Source organism: Mirounga angustirostris, unplaced genomic scaffold (genome assembly GCF_029215605.1).
Source record: "Mirounga angustirostris isolate CCGP_5_RB_7025 unplaced genomic scaffold, mMirAng1.0.hap1 SCAF_10, whole genome shotgun sequence".
Lineage (NCBI taxonomy): Eukaryota > Metazoa > Chordata > Mammalia > Carnivora > Phocidae > Mirounga > Mirounga angustirostris.
In genome coordinates, this window is record NW_026991718.1 from 31,216,036 (window position 1) to 31,231,438 (window position 15,403).

The following is a 15,403-nucleotide window of genomic DNA, read 5'->3' on the forward strand; positions in this document are numbered from 1 at the left end:
TCAGTAAAGAATTAATGATAGCCATGAATAAGAATTTTATGTGATCATGACAGTGAGTAATTCTTTTAAGGTATAATCATCATATTCAACTAAAGATGCAACATTGAATTTTAAACCTTCTTTAAAGCCTGCCTGCATCTATCTTGACAGTCCGTTTTGTCTCTAGTGGTTTCTAACAGATTCAGAAGCAGCTTTGTTGGCTATTATTGCCAGATTTTGTGGAATCTGTAAAAACAAAGGGATCAGGTCTGTATCAATTCCTAGTTGTCTGATACATGAGTCCTCTAAGTGTATTCAGCAACCCCTTGGGTAAACTGCCAGAAAACACTATGCTGAATTCTGATGAATTTTTCATAGCTTTTTCTAGCTAATGGCTCTCTGAAGAATTAGGAAGGCTTCTAGAGTGTATTTTGTCCTATCTTGAGCCCAGATCTGCTACTTTTATTTATAAATATAACAGGAGAATATAAAATAAAACTTGTATTCTCAAAATCTTTACCATAGCAAATAATAAAGATCTGGATCATTACATTTCTTTCTCAATGTTACAATGATTATTTAGCCAACATTTTGTTTTAGGTGCTTATCTTTCCTCATTCATAGATTTAAATATTAAAGCAAAAATCCTTTGTAAAAAAATTAAAAGAGACAAAAAGAAAACAAATCAGAGAACTTAAATCTTTTCTATAATTAAATTGACTAAAAATATTTTCTCATTTCTTAGAGACTGTAAATTAGCGTTTAGGCCCATATACATAACAATCTTTTTTCTTTCCAGAGTTCCCCTTATTTGCTGGGGACACAAAGAGGAATAAGGACATAACATCTACCCTCACAAAGAGTTCAGCTCACAGATGAGCTAGACATATACACAACTGACTTAACACAGTGTGATGGGGCTAAAATGGAGTTATATTTAAGGTACAGTGATGACCAAAAAAAAGAAAAAAAAGAGTGACCCTTGCTGATGAGTCTGAGGAATATCAGAAGTCTTCCCAAGTGGGGTGCCTGGGTGGTTGAATCGGTTAAGCTTTTGACTCTTGATTTTGGCTTAGGTCATGATCTCAGGGTTGTGAGATCGAGCCCCATGTTGGGTGTGAAGCCTGCTTAAGATTCTCTCTCTCCCTCTGCCCCTTCCCTCTCCTCCAGCTTGCATGGTCTCTTAAAAAAAAAAAAGTCTTCCCAAGTAAAGCACACATGAACTGGGGCATAAAGAATGAGTAAGTGTAAAGGCATCATATAAGGAAACAGGGCTTTTACTAAAAAAGCTAGCATATAAAGAACTATAGAGGCCAAGACCAAATGATATGTTGGGAAAACTTTCAAGAGTTGGGTCAAAGAGCACACGTAGGGAAGGCTAAGCCTGGGAAGGGCAGGCTTGTGTTTAATGTTAAGAAGTGGGGAAGTGACCAGGGAAGTAGAAAGGTTTTACACAAGACATTGACATAATTAGATCTCTCTGCTGAAGAATCTCTCTGGTATCAGTATGAAGAATGAGTTGAAATGAAGATGAGGCTGAAGGAAGCAAAACTAGTTGGAAGGATGTTACAGTCTCTGGAAAAAGAAACAGTGGAGGCCTGAACCAAGGCAGAAACAGTGGGAGGTGGGAAAGTGAGGATGTGTGTTTGGATAACTATTTTGGGGGAGAGAACCACCAACTTAACCAGTAAATACTAGAAGAGGATAATATTTTGCAGAAAAGATAAGAAATTCAAATCGAACACCTCAGTGTAAGCTTATGTAGTGAAACAAAGCTGAAATTGTTTTTTTATCAAGTGGTTTTCAAATTTTTATTGTATTTAATTTTTTTGGTTGTAGAGAATTATTTGCCCTACTAGTGTTTCAAATGCTCAAGTAGCAAAACTACCTAACTACTGGGTGTTTATGGGAGAGATATATTTACTTATTAACCTACTAGCTGTTATAACTATAGGAAGTGAAGAGGGCTTATTTAATGAATATTTGCAAATAACTTAGACCCAATTTTCATGATTTTTCTCTTTTACTAATGTTTAATAATTGCAATAAATTAACTGAAATAACTAAAAATTATTTAAGACTACTCATCACATATTTGGTCATGTGAGCAAAATATAAATAAATAAATAATCTGAGGACCTGCGTACACTGTAGAAGTAGCTTTGGACTACTACATATGGCCAAAAAGATGCATGTACAAAAATAAAGATAACTTAAACTGTAATTTTAAAAATAAAAGCAATGAAAAAAAGATATAGCTAACATACAGCAACAACTTTATAAGAAACACAGTTACTGAAAAATTTTATCTCATACCATCTGAAGAAATTTTCAATTATAGTAGGAAATATTCATGCACAGAATTTTTAAAACACACATTTAACTCTTCATTCAAAACCAAATTGTAAATGACAGTATAAGCCTGGGACACCTTATTGTACCAGAAAGCATGGAAGCTCTCAGAGGTGAATGGGTCATAACAAACAAAACAAAACACAGGAATATCATGAAAAGGCTCCTCACTTGCAAAATATGGGCTAATTCAAAAGCCAAATCAACTCTAACTAACAGAAATATGTTGAACCTGTGCTTGCTTTGGCAGCACACATACTAAATTTGGAATGATACAGAGCAGATTAGCATGGCCCCTGCGCAAGGATGACATGTGAAATACACTGAATCTATAAAAACCAATGAGGTCAAAATGATGTTTTAAAAAATACCAAGCTCATTAAACGGCACTGGAAATAACTGGGGCACCAATTCTTTATCCTGAAAGAATTAATATACACCCTTCTTTTCCTGTCTGAACTAGACGCTAGGATAACCAAACAACCCAAGTTGGCGAGGAATTCTTCCTTGTAGAAGGATTCCAGGTAACAAATGCAAAAGGAATGCAGGGTTCGAAAACCATCCATTTGCAACTTGAGCAACATAAATTCCGATATTAATCGTCAACAGATGAAACCATTACATGAAGAGTTCATCCTTATAAAGAAGGGCTAAGGCTGTCGCGTGCTGAATCCCCGATCAATCTTAAGTTAGCGTCACTAAAACTGGGGCCAGACTTGACGCCGTGTAAAGCCATAGCACCACTTGTGAAGTAGTCTTGCCAAAAAAGCTAAAAATAAATCTAATCAAGACTCAAAAGCTAATATCCATTTACAGAAACTATGACACATATAAGTTAGACATTACACTAAGAAAGTAAACAGAAAAACCCAGAATGTTGAACATCTTGCACGACAACTGACCCAGTTCCTGCAACAAGTCAATTGGGAGAGGAGGGTCTGTAAATTAAAGAAATTTAAGAGATGTAACAACTACATTTAATATGCAGTCCTTGTTTGGCTTCTGATTCCAATAAACCAACTGCAAAAACACTTCTCAGAAAAAATGGACGAATTTGAATTTTGACTGGTATTATTAGGTGCCACCAAGAAATTGTTAATTTTGATAACTATGTAATACCATTACAGTTATATAAGAAAAAATGCATTTTGAAATATGCAGGGAGGAAATGACCCCTGATGAATGCGATTTGCTTTAAAGTACTTCAGGAAAAATAAAAAGGAAGGTGGATGAAGATGAAGTAAATGTGGCAAAATCTAGGTAACTTCAGGTGATGGGCACATGAAGATTTGTTCTGTCTACTTTGTGTATGTTTTAAATTTTTCATTTAAAAATACTGGAGTGGGATATAAAAATATTGTGTATCACTTACAGAGATTATCACCAATGCAAATTCACCCCACTCCTACTATTCCCTTTGCAAAGATCTGGGGTTGGGCCCCACGATCTGCATCTTTAACAAAATACCTCGGAGGAAATTCTTGTAAGTGGTCCTGAGATCACACTTTGAGAAATATTAACATAGAAGAAGGAACTCCTAAAATCAGTCCTAAATATATCTGGAGAAGTTAAGAGGGGGGTTGATAGAAGATCTATAACCTGAGCTGACTTTTGAAAAATGAATGGAAATCTTCTGGATGGAATCAATAAGGAGGGCAATCTGGCAGGAATACTATAAATAAACACACAGAGATATGAGAGTGCATACTGCCGTTTAGGAAATATCAAGCAGTTTGGTATGATTAGAATATAAGGAAGCATGATGGGAAGATGGTAGGAGGTGAGGTAGGGAAGAGACACAATGTAAAAGATTTCTGTAGGCCATGCTAAAAAAATTAAACTACATTTAATATATTTGATGCTAAGGGAAATTTTATTCTATATTCTAAACAGTTCAGTTATGGGACTTTGGAAACAAAATGTCCATGCCTTAAGGATTATTTCTGTCTTAAAAAGGGTCTTGGTAAAAAGACATTTTTCTTTTTAAAGATTTATTTAAGTAATCTCTACACCCACGTGGGGCTCACAACCCCTAGACCAAGAGTCACACACTCCGACTAAGCCAGCCAGGCGCCCCAAAAAAAGACCTTTTCATAAAAAAGACAAGATATCAATGTCATAAAATTACCTTCAACTAGGTTCCCTACCCTGTCCACAACCTAAAATGAGTCCTTAAAAAAAGGCACTAAAATCAAATCTTATCAAATAGAACAACAAAAATCAATCAATATACCTACATGTTACCATTACGTGCATATAGTATGTGCCTATGTGTACTGTTAAGTACATGTATTTCCTAGTTCAGTCGCTAAAAGGGCCTAAAGGTACATATACATACCTCAGTAACAATGAGTACATCCAGTGCCCTGATCTTGGTTTCTAACACCATTCTCCAAAAGAGAAAGATGGGTTACTTGGAGACATGGCTGATTCTAGGTCTGGGGAAGGAATATACAGAATGAGCCTAGAGCATGCTGCAGCACTGGAAAGTAAAGAAGTGCTCAAAAACCAAAAGAGTGGGTATGTCAAAAAGACACAGGGGGGAAAAAAGAAGGAATGAAAGAAAGGGAAAAACAACACAGGAGCCAACATCAGAGAGCTCTCAATGATCAAAGCTGGTACAATTTCAGCAAGAAAATAATAGAGTACTGGATTATAACCCAAAGTACAAAATAAATAAATATCCATGAGGCCATTCTGATATAGATACAGATAGATATATGAAACATAAATATATATTTATTTTCCTAAATAAAGGGAGATTGTCTCTTTTCATATCTATATGAAATATAGATATTTCCTTTAAAAAAAGATTTTATTTATTTATTTGACAGAGAGAGCAAAAGAGCACAAGTCATCAAGGGCAAGGGAAGTCTGAGAAACTGTCAGACCAGAGGAAGCAAGGGAAACAAGATGACTAAATGTAATGTGGTATCCTGGGTGGGATTCTGAAGCAAAAAATGACACTGGGGGGAACACTGGCAAAACGTGAATAAGGTGGCAAGTTCAGTAAATAATAATGTACTAATGTTGATTTTTTTAGTTGTGACATATGTACCACAGTGACATGTGGCATTAATAAGGAGAAATTAGGGGGCGCCTGGGTGGCTCAGTTGGTTAAGCATCAGCCTTCGGCTCAGGCCATGATCTCAGGGACCTGGAATCAAGGCCCCCCCCCCCCCCCTCATGTTCTCTCTCAAATAAATAAAATCTTTAAAAAAAAAAAAAAAGGAGAAATTAGGTAAGGAATTTACAGGAATTTTCTGTATTATCTTTGCAACTTTCCTATAAATATAAAACTGTTGTAAAGTAAAAAGTTTATTTTTAAAAGTGTGGGTTGTGGCTGAAGTAGTACTAGAAGGAAACTTAAAGCTTTAATGTTTATGTTATAAGAGAAGAAAGGATAAAAATGAATGGGCTAAGCATCCAAAGTAAGAAACTGGGAGTGAGGGGAGAAAGATACATTAAAACAGCACTACCTAAAAAAAAGAAATAAAAAGCAATAATAAATAAAAAACCAGAGAGCTCCCTGGACCCTCACACCATGTGATGATGCAGAGAGAAAGTGGCTCTCTAAGAACCAGGTTGCAGGCCCTCATCAGACACCAAATCTGCCTTGATTTTGGACTCCCTATGTCCCAGAACTGTGAGAAATAGATTTCTGTTGTTTATAAGACACCCAAGTCTATGGTATTCTGTTACAGAAAATGAATGGACTAAGATACAAACCATATAAAAAAAAATCAAAGATGGATCAAATACATAATTGTGATGAACAAAAGATTTAGAAACCTTTAAAAAAAGTACAGAAGAACATCTTTATAACTTGAGGCAGGAAAGAATTTCTTTGAAAAGACACAAAAAGTACAAAACAAAGAAAAATAATAATTCAACTTCTTAAATTAAGAACTACTGCTTCATCAAAGAAAACACAAAAAGTACAAAGCTAAGTCACACACTGGGAGAAAATAAATGGAGCACATATAATCTACAAAGTATAAATATCCAGGATAAATAAAGAACTTTAAAGTATTAATAAAAATCAACACCCCATTTTTTTAAACGGGTAAAAAGACATGTAAAGGCATTTCATGTAAGAGGAAACACAATTGCCCCATAAATAATAACAAGGTGCTCAGCTTCTACCTTGTAAAGTATTCAGGTAAATATAAATTAAAACTATGAAATATAATTTCAGGTCTTACTATTTTGACAAAAATTTAAAAGTCTGAGAGTCAAGTGTTGGTGAAGATATGAAGAAATGGGAATTTTCATTCATTACTGGTGGAAATAAACAACATGACCTTTTTGGATTGAAGTTTGAGAATACTGGGGAGCCTGGGTGGCTCAATCAGTTAAGCGTCAGCCTTTGGCTCAGGTCATGATCCCAGGGTCCTGGGATTGAGCCCCGCATCGGGCTCCCTGCTCAGTGGGGAGTCTTGCCTCTCCCTATCCCTATGTCTCTGCTCATGCTCTCTCTCTCAAATAAAATCTTTAGAAAAATGTTAACAGTAAGTAATGCTTGAAAAGCAAAACTTGGAAACAACTCCAATGTCTAGCAACCTCAGAATGGGTAAATACATTGTAGTAAATTCACAAAATGGAATATTATATCAATGAAAATGAGTGAACTAAAAGCTACACAGAATAACATAAAGGACTCAAAATCATAATATTGGGCAAAAATGTAAGTTACAGATTAATATAAACAATATGATTCCATTTATATCAAGATCAGAAAAAAGGCAAAACCAAACCATGCATCGTTCAGGAATTTATACATTTGTGATAAAACTGTAAAGAAATGTTTTGGATTCGATTAACCCAAAACTCAGTAAATTCTTACTTCCAGGTGATGGGAGAGGACATGCAATTAGGTAGGGAAACACAGGAGCCTTTTAAAGTATTAGAAATAAATTATATCTTAAACCATGTGTTATGTACCTAGGTGTTCATTTTAAACTGAATGTGTAAGTTACATGCATTCTTTAAATGTATGATATACTTAAAAATTTTTTTAAATTAAAAGATTATGAGTAATATTTAAAACTATTTTTCTAGTCTTGGAAGTTTTAAGTATTTTCTTCAATAAGTGTTACAAAATATAAATAATATATAACTTTTACAAGTAACGAAATATCTTTATTGTTAATTTGGATGATGAGATTGAGCAACACAAATAAACTGATGCAACTATAAACCTGGCCCTGGCAAACAGGCATATGAGATTTTACAAGTTCTATTTTTTTTTTTTTCAAGATTTTATTTGTTTATTTGAGAGAGAGCGAGCGAGCAGAAGCAGGAGGAAGGGGCTGAGGGAAAGGGAAAACAGAGTCCCTGCTGAGCAGGGAGCCTGACACGGAGCTTGATCCCAGGACCCTGAGATTATGACCCGAGCCAAAGGCAGACAGACATTTAACTGACTGAGCCACCAGGCACCCCTACGAGTTCTTAACTGTAAATGTTTGCAATATATAGCCTAGTATTAAACAAATTAGAATCTACTATCTGTCAATAAAGGTTGAAATACAACCTACAGAATAATTTTTCCATAGCAATAACATAAGATAGTGCTTGTTTGTTAGCAAAGAATATTCATAATTGTTAAGTTAAAAAGTTCTGATGATTTGGGTCATAAAAGCTTTTTTAAAAACCCAAATATTCTTTTTGTTTCTAATTTCAATTAAATGGAATTAAATGGGAATGAGAAATTTAACAAATTGACCAAAATTAGAAAAAGACATTACACAGTGACACTGTAAAGTGGCTTAGTCTTTTTTTCCTGCATTTATTAATGAAGTAAAATCCATACTATGTTCTGTAGTCAGAATTTAATTGGTTACTTGTCTGTTTTGTAATTTTTATGGAAACATCAATTAATAGTGAAGAAATCCTGGTCTTTCACTCTGATTAATTACACAACTAATAAAATTGGGTTGTACTGACTTCCTCATAAATCTCATTTAAAATTCTAAAAATGGAACCAAAATTTGTTAACTTTGGTGGGGGAAGAAAACTTGTGTTTAGGCCTATGTATATATAATTAAGATAAGAATAAAAGGTTCTATAACTTTATATGTATAGATTACTTCTATTTATCTTAGGAGATTTTTGATTTTTAAATATTTGCAAATATTTAATCCATGTTATAAAATTTTTGACAATTTCCCTGATTTTTAATTCATAAATATAGTATCTGACTATTCACAAGTTTCTGGATTTTTTATTAAAAACATTTATTGAACCCTCTCTATAAAGAATACTCTCCTAGGTTATATAAAAAGGATACAGACAATAATACCTATTTAAGAGTTAAGAGTAAAGCTGAAGAAAGGAAACACAAACACATACAATCATAAAATCTTAAGTGTTGGAAAGAAAGAGCCAGAAGTGACTTGGTATCCTAACGTCCCACCTAAGGAGGCTGCCTTACAAAATAGCTTGAGGGACACCTGGGCTCAGTTGGTTAAGTGGCTGCCTTCGGCTCAGGTCATGATCCCAGGGTCCTGGGATCAAGCCACACGTGGGGATCCCTGCTCAGTGGGGAGTCTGCTTCTTGCCCTTCCCCTCCCTCTGCCCCTCTCCCCATGCTCCTGTTCTCTCTCTGCCTCAAAAAAAAAAAAAAAAAAAAAAATAGCTTGAAATTACAATGTATCACATCAAAAGTTCAAAAAGCTGACAAAGTACTAAGAATAATCAAGTTTTGGACTAATTAAGCACAGGTGCCCAGCTTCTTTGCCTTGTTACGCATGTAAATGTTAATGTAAATCAAATCAAATAAGGACTTAAGCCCTCAGCTATTATGTAGCCAAGGGACAGGATAGTTAGGTACTTTACAAAACTTGTTCAAAATCTAAATTTATATGGGAGAATAGCAAAATGATTCAAACCGCAGGAGGAAGAGAAATAAAACAAACACTACTATATAAACATCAGAGTTAACACTATAGACCACATTAGCCTGATAGAATGTCTGGTAGTTCTTCTAACCTTCCCCTTACAATTCTTTCATTCATACAACAAATTATTTGTTGAGCAGCCCACATATATGCTCAGCAGTGTAGTAGGCATTTGGGAAAAGCAGAAAAGACAAAGTTCTAGTCCTCACAGAACTTACATTCTTTGCTCTAGGTTAGACTTGTGTTACTGGGTCTTTTTCCTCATTTTCCTCTGTATTTTTGGCAAAGGAAAACTAGATCTATGTTAAGGAAAGAATAAAGAAGAATAGACAAATAATTTTTTTTAAAAAGATATCTTAATGTAATAATCAAAATTTACTCTTAATTTACTTGAGAATAACTAGAAATCTAGCCAGGTCTTAAAGCTCAAGAAAGAAGTTAAGGCCAAAGACATGGATCTAGAGTTCACCCAATCACTCACAGGAAATTGTACAAACTAAGGGTGGATAAAATCTCTCACTCCAGGGTTAAGACCACAGAGCAGTGAAGGAGAGGATGGAATCTTGGTAGCACCTACAACCAAGCAGCAAGCAGATGAAGATAAGGCAAAACAAAAACCATTGTCCAAGACCTTTAAATGCTGCAAAACTCAGACTATTTTGAGAAGACCAATTAATGAATAGCTATAGTGCTTCTACCAATTCCCTAATAGGTACAATTTTTATCAGTGTCTTATTTATTCCTCCAGAGATTCTCCATACAAAAACATGCAAGCACAAATATAATTTTTTTTTTTACCAGAAAAGTTTCCAAGTAGTTTCAGAAACTTGCTTCTGAAGAAAAAGTTTTTTCAAAAACTTTTCACAGAAAAGTTTCAAAAACAGTGGAAGGATTCCCATATATCTTTCATGTAGATTCACCAATTTTTAGATATTGCCATATTTGCTATATCATCTACTGTCTGTCTTTGTCTCTGTCCTTGTCTCTCTATACATATAAACATACCTACATACACGTATGTGTGTATATTTCTTCATAATTACTTGAGTGCAATTTGCATACATCATCCCCTTTGCCCCAAACATTTCAGTGAGTCAGTGTGCATTTCCTAAGAACAAGGATTTTCATTTACATCATCATAGTAAAACTATTAAATTCAGAAAACTAACATTGATACAATACTACTCTCTAATCTCCAGACCTCTTTCAAATTTCAGTGATTGTCCCAACAATATTCTCTATAGAGACTGCTTTTTCCTGATCAGGATCATCTACTGCATTCCAATTTCATGCCTCCTTAGTCTCCTTCTATCTGGAACAGTTCCTCAGTCTTTCTTTGTCTTTCCTGGTGTTGACATTTAAGAGGACAGGTCATTTAGTTTCCTAATGTTCCTCACCACTTTACCTGCCTCTAATAACTCTCCCTTTCCCAGTTTCTGGTTTTCCTACCCACTTCCAGCAGTTGCAACAAAAGGAACAGGTCCCTGCTAAAAACTGTTACCTGTTAGGGAATTGGTAAAAGCATTATTCCCATTTGGAATAATTTATAAAACCAAATATATGAAACAAAGATTTTCAGATATTGGGAAACAGGCAGTTCAAACTACGATACCTAAAGAGAAGGGAAACAAATGAGGTGAACTCTAACTGGTCAGCTTCCGCCTGGAGGCGGTTTTTAGGCCACTGAGCAGGGAGAGAGCAGAACAAGGTCTCCAGGGAGCCCAGCAATCTCAAATTCAGGAGACAGAAATCATGCAGGGCAAGGTGGCTAAATATGTGCAATAGGGCACTAAAATGGAGAGGACTTCCCAAGACAGAGGAAGCTCCAGAGATCTGCAGAGTACCCTCAAATCTACGGCTGAATACGGATATGCACATGTGAGAAAAAATTCCCCAAGGCCAGGAAAGAAACACCAAAAGGGCTGCAGACAAAACAATTCCTGGAGCTCACACAGGAGTAGGATTAGTTCATGCTCCCATCAGCCACGGTGGGAAGCTCTCTTAACACCTGGGGTATCATGTAAAGTTCTCAGGAAAATACTGTCTCAGTAGTAAAACTAAAGCCTGCTTTGGACCTGCTCTACCAAAGCTTAAAGCAAGTCTCAAACGGATTAAACTTACCCTAAATAACTTAATTACTTGTCAGAACAAAATATAACACTATTCATAAAATATAACAAAATCCAGTACCCAACAATGTAAAACTCACAATTTCTGTAACCAATCAAAAGTTACCAGCACATGCAAAGAAGCAGAAAATATAACCCAAGAGCAGAAGAGGAGTTAATCAACTGAACCCAGAAAATGGCAAAGATGATGGAATTAGCAGACAGCGAAATTGAAATAGCTAGTGTAAGGCCACAAAATAAGTCTCCACAAATTCAAAAAACAAAACAAAACACAAAAAACTGAAGTCATACCACGCATCTTTTCTGACCACAATGCTATGAAACTAGAAATCAACCACAAAAAAATCTGAAAAGAGCACAAATACATGGAGGTTAAATAATGTGCTACCAAGGGGCGCCTGGTGGCTCAGTCGGTTGAGCGACTGCCTTCGGCTCAGGTCATGGTCCCGGGGTCCTGGGATCGAGCCCCGCATCCCTGCTGAGCAGGGAGCCTGCTTCTCCCTCTCCCTCTGCCTGCCACTCCCCGTGCTTGTGCGCATGCGCTCTCTCTCTCTCTCCCTCCCTGTCAAATAAATAAAATCTTAAAAAAAAAAAACAAAAAAAACTCAGAAGCATTTAGGAGACGACTATCTTCTAGTGCTACTGAAATCCCAACTCTATACTGTGTTTATTACCTTTCATAAAAGAATAACTGAGGGGCGCCTGGGTGGCTCAGTTGGTTGGGCGACTGCCTTCGGCTCAGGTCATGATCCTGGAGTCCCGGGATCGAGTCCCGCATCGGGCTCCCTGCTCAGCGGGGAGCCTGCTTCTCCCTCTGCCTCTCTCTCTCTCTCTCTCTGACTCTCATGAATAAATAAATAAAACCTTAAAAAAAAAAAATAATGTGCTACCAAACAATGAATGGGTCAACCAAAAAAAAAAAAAAAATTACATGGAAACAAACGAAAATGAGAACACAACAGTCCAAAATGTCTGAGAGGGAAGGTTATGGCAATACAGGCCTCCTCAAGAAGCAAGAATATCAAATAAACAACCTAACCTCACACCTAAAGGAGCTGGAAAAAAGAACAATACCCTGGAAAGGAAGGAAAATGAAGGGAATATTAAAGATTAGGGCAGAAATGAATGATATAGAAACTAAACACAATAGAACAATGAATAAAACCAGGAGATGGTTCTTTGAAAAGATCAACAAAATTGATAAACCTCTAGCCAGACTCAAAAAAAGGGGGGGGAGACCCAAATAAACAAAATCACCAATGAAAGAGGAGAAATAACAACTAACACCACAGAAATACAAACAACTGTTAACAAAATATTATAAAAACTTATATGCCAAGAAATTGGGAAAACTCAGAAGAAATGGATAAATTCCTAGAAACATAAAACTTACCAAAACTAAAGCAGGGAAAGACAGAAAATTTGACCAGACCAATTACCAGCAATGAAATTGAATCAGTAATCAAAAAATTCCCCAAAAACAGATGTCCAGGACCAGATGACTTCACAGAATTCTACTAAACATTTAAAGAGTTAATGCCTATTTTTCTCAAACTATTCCAAAAAAATATAAGAGGAAGGAAAACTTCCAAATTCATTCTATGAAGCCAGTATCATTCTGATACCCAAACCAGATAAAGACACTGCAAATAAAGAGAATCCACAGGCAAGTATCTCTCAGGAATACAGATGCAAAAATCATCAAAAAATATTAGCAAACTGAATCCAACAATACATTAAAGAAAAATCATTTGCCATGACCAAGTGGGACTTATTCCCAGGATGCAAGCGTAGTCCAATATTCACAAAATAATCAACGTGATACGTCACATCAATAAGAGGAAGGATAAAACCATATGATCATTTTAATACATGCAGAAAAAACATGTGACAAAGTACAACATCCATTCATGATAAAAACCCTCTGCAAAGTAGGTCTAGAGGGAGCACACCTCAACACAATAAAGGCCTTATATGAAAACCCACAGCCGACATCATACTCAAGGGTGAAAAACAGAGCTTTTCCCCCTACGGTCAGAAACAAAACAAGGATGTCCACTCTCACCACTTTTACTCAACACAGTACTAGAAGTCCTAGCTACAGCAATTAAACAACATAAAAAAATAAAAGACATCCAAATTGTAAGGAAGAAGTAAAACTCTCACTGTTTGCAGATGACATGATACTATATACAGAAAACCCTGAAGACTCCACCAAAAAACTACTAGACTGATAAATGAATTCAGTAAAGTCACAGGATACAAAATCATGTACAGAAATCTGTTGCATTCCTATCAATAATGAAGTAGCAGAAAGTGAAATTAAGGAAACAATCACATTTACAATTGCATCAAAACCAGTGAGATACCTAGGAATAAACTTAACCAGAGAGGTGAAAGACCTGTACTCTGAAAAGTATAAAACACTGATGAAAGAAATTCAAGACAACATAAAGAAATGGAAAGGCATTCCATGCCTATGGACTGGAATAACAAATATCATTAAAATGTCTATACTACCCAAAGCAATCTACAGATTTAATGCAATCCCTATCAAAATACCAACAGCATTTTTCACATAAGTAGAACAAACAATCCTAAAATTTGTATGAAATCATGAAAGACCTCAAATAGCCAAAACAATCTTGAAAAAGAAAAACAAAACTAGAGGTATCACAATTCCAGGTTTCAAGTTATATTACAAAGCTGCAGTAATTGAAACAGTATGGTACTGGCACAAAAACAGACACATAGATCAATGGAATAGAGTAGAAAACCCAGAAATAAACCCACAATTATATGGTCAATCCATCTTCAACAAAGGAGGAATGAGTATACAATGGGAAAAGATAATCTCTTCAACAAACGGTGCTGGGAAAACAGGACAGGTACATGCAAAAGAATGAAAGTGGACCACTTTCTTGCACCATACACAAAAATAAACTTGAAATGGATTAAAGACCTAAACGTGAGAGCTGAAACCATAAAAATCCTTGAAGAGAGCAAAGGCAGTAATTTCTCTGACACTGGTCACAGCAACATTTTTCTGGATATGTCTCCTGAGGCAAGGGAAACAAAAACAAAAACTATTGGGACTACATCAAAATAAAACATTTCTGCACCGTGAAGGAAACAATCAACAAAACTAAAAGGCAACTGACAGAATGGGAGAAGATATTTGCAAATGGCCTATCCAATAAAGGGTTAGTATCTAAAACATATAATGAACTTATACAACTCAACACCAAAAAAAACAAATAATCCAATTTAAAAATGGACAGTAGACATGAACATTTTCTAAAGAAGACGTACAGATGACCAAAAGACACATCAAGGAGATGCTCAACATCACTCATCATCAGGGAAACATAAATCAAAACTACAATGAGATATCACCTCACACCTGTCAGAATGGCTAAAATCAAAAACACAAGAAACAACAAGCGTGGGTGAGGATGTGGAGAAAACGAACCCTCCTGTACTGTTGATGGGTATGCAAACTCGTGCAGCCACTATGGAAAACAGTATGGAGATTCCTCAAAAAATTAAAAATAGAACTACCATATGATCCAGGAAATGCACTACTGGGTATTTACCCAAAAATACAAAAATACCCCTATGTTTATTGCAGCATTATTTACAATAGCCAAACTATGGAAACAGTCCAAGTGCCCAACCATAGATGAGTGGATAAAGAAAATGTGGTATACACATTCAACGGAATATTATTCAGCCATAAAAAAGAATGAAATCTTGAATTTGCAACAACATGGATAGAGCTAGAGTATAATGCTAAGCAAAGCAAGTCAGTCAGATAAAGACAAATACCATATGATCTCATGCATATGTGGAATTTAAGAAACAAAACAAACAAGCAAAGGAAGAAAAAAAGAAACAAACCATTAACAGACAACTATAGAGAACTGATGGTTACCAGAGGGGAGGTGGGTGGGGGGGAAGGGTGAAACAGGTGATGGGGATTAAAGAGTACACTGATCACGATGAAAAAAATAGAATAATAAGTAAAATAGGCAGTATAAATAC

At 35.7% G+C, this 15,403-nt stretch overlaps 1 protein-coding gene and 1 non-coding gene across 4 annotated transcripts in view; one reads left to right on the forward strand and one right to left on the reverse strand.

The window, feature by feature from the left end:
- SOS1 (SOS Ras/Rac guanine nucleotide exchange factor 1) overlaps positions 1–15,403 on the reverse strand; it is a 142,862-nt gene that overhangs the window by 84,407 nt on the left and 43,052 nt on the right. The window lies entirely within an intron of this gene.
- On the forward strand, positions 2,566–2,674 carry LOC123852157 (U6 spliceosomal RNA). The gene has a single exon (XR_006792780.1). It is a non-coding gene; the product is annotated as a U6 spliceosomal RNA (small nuclear RNA).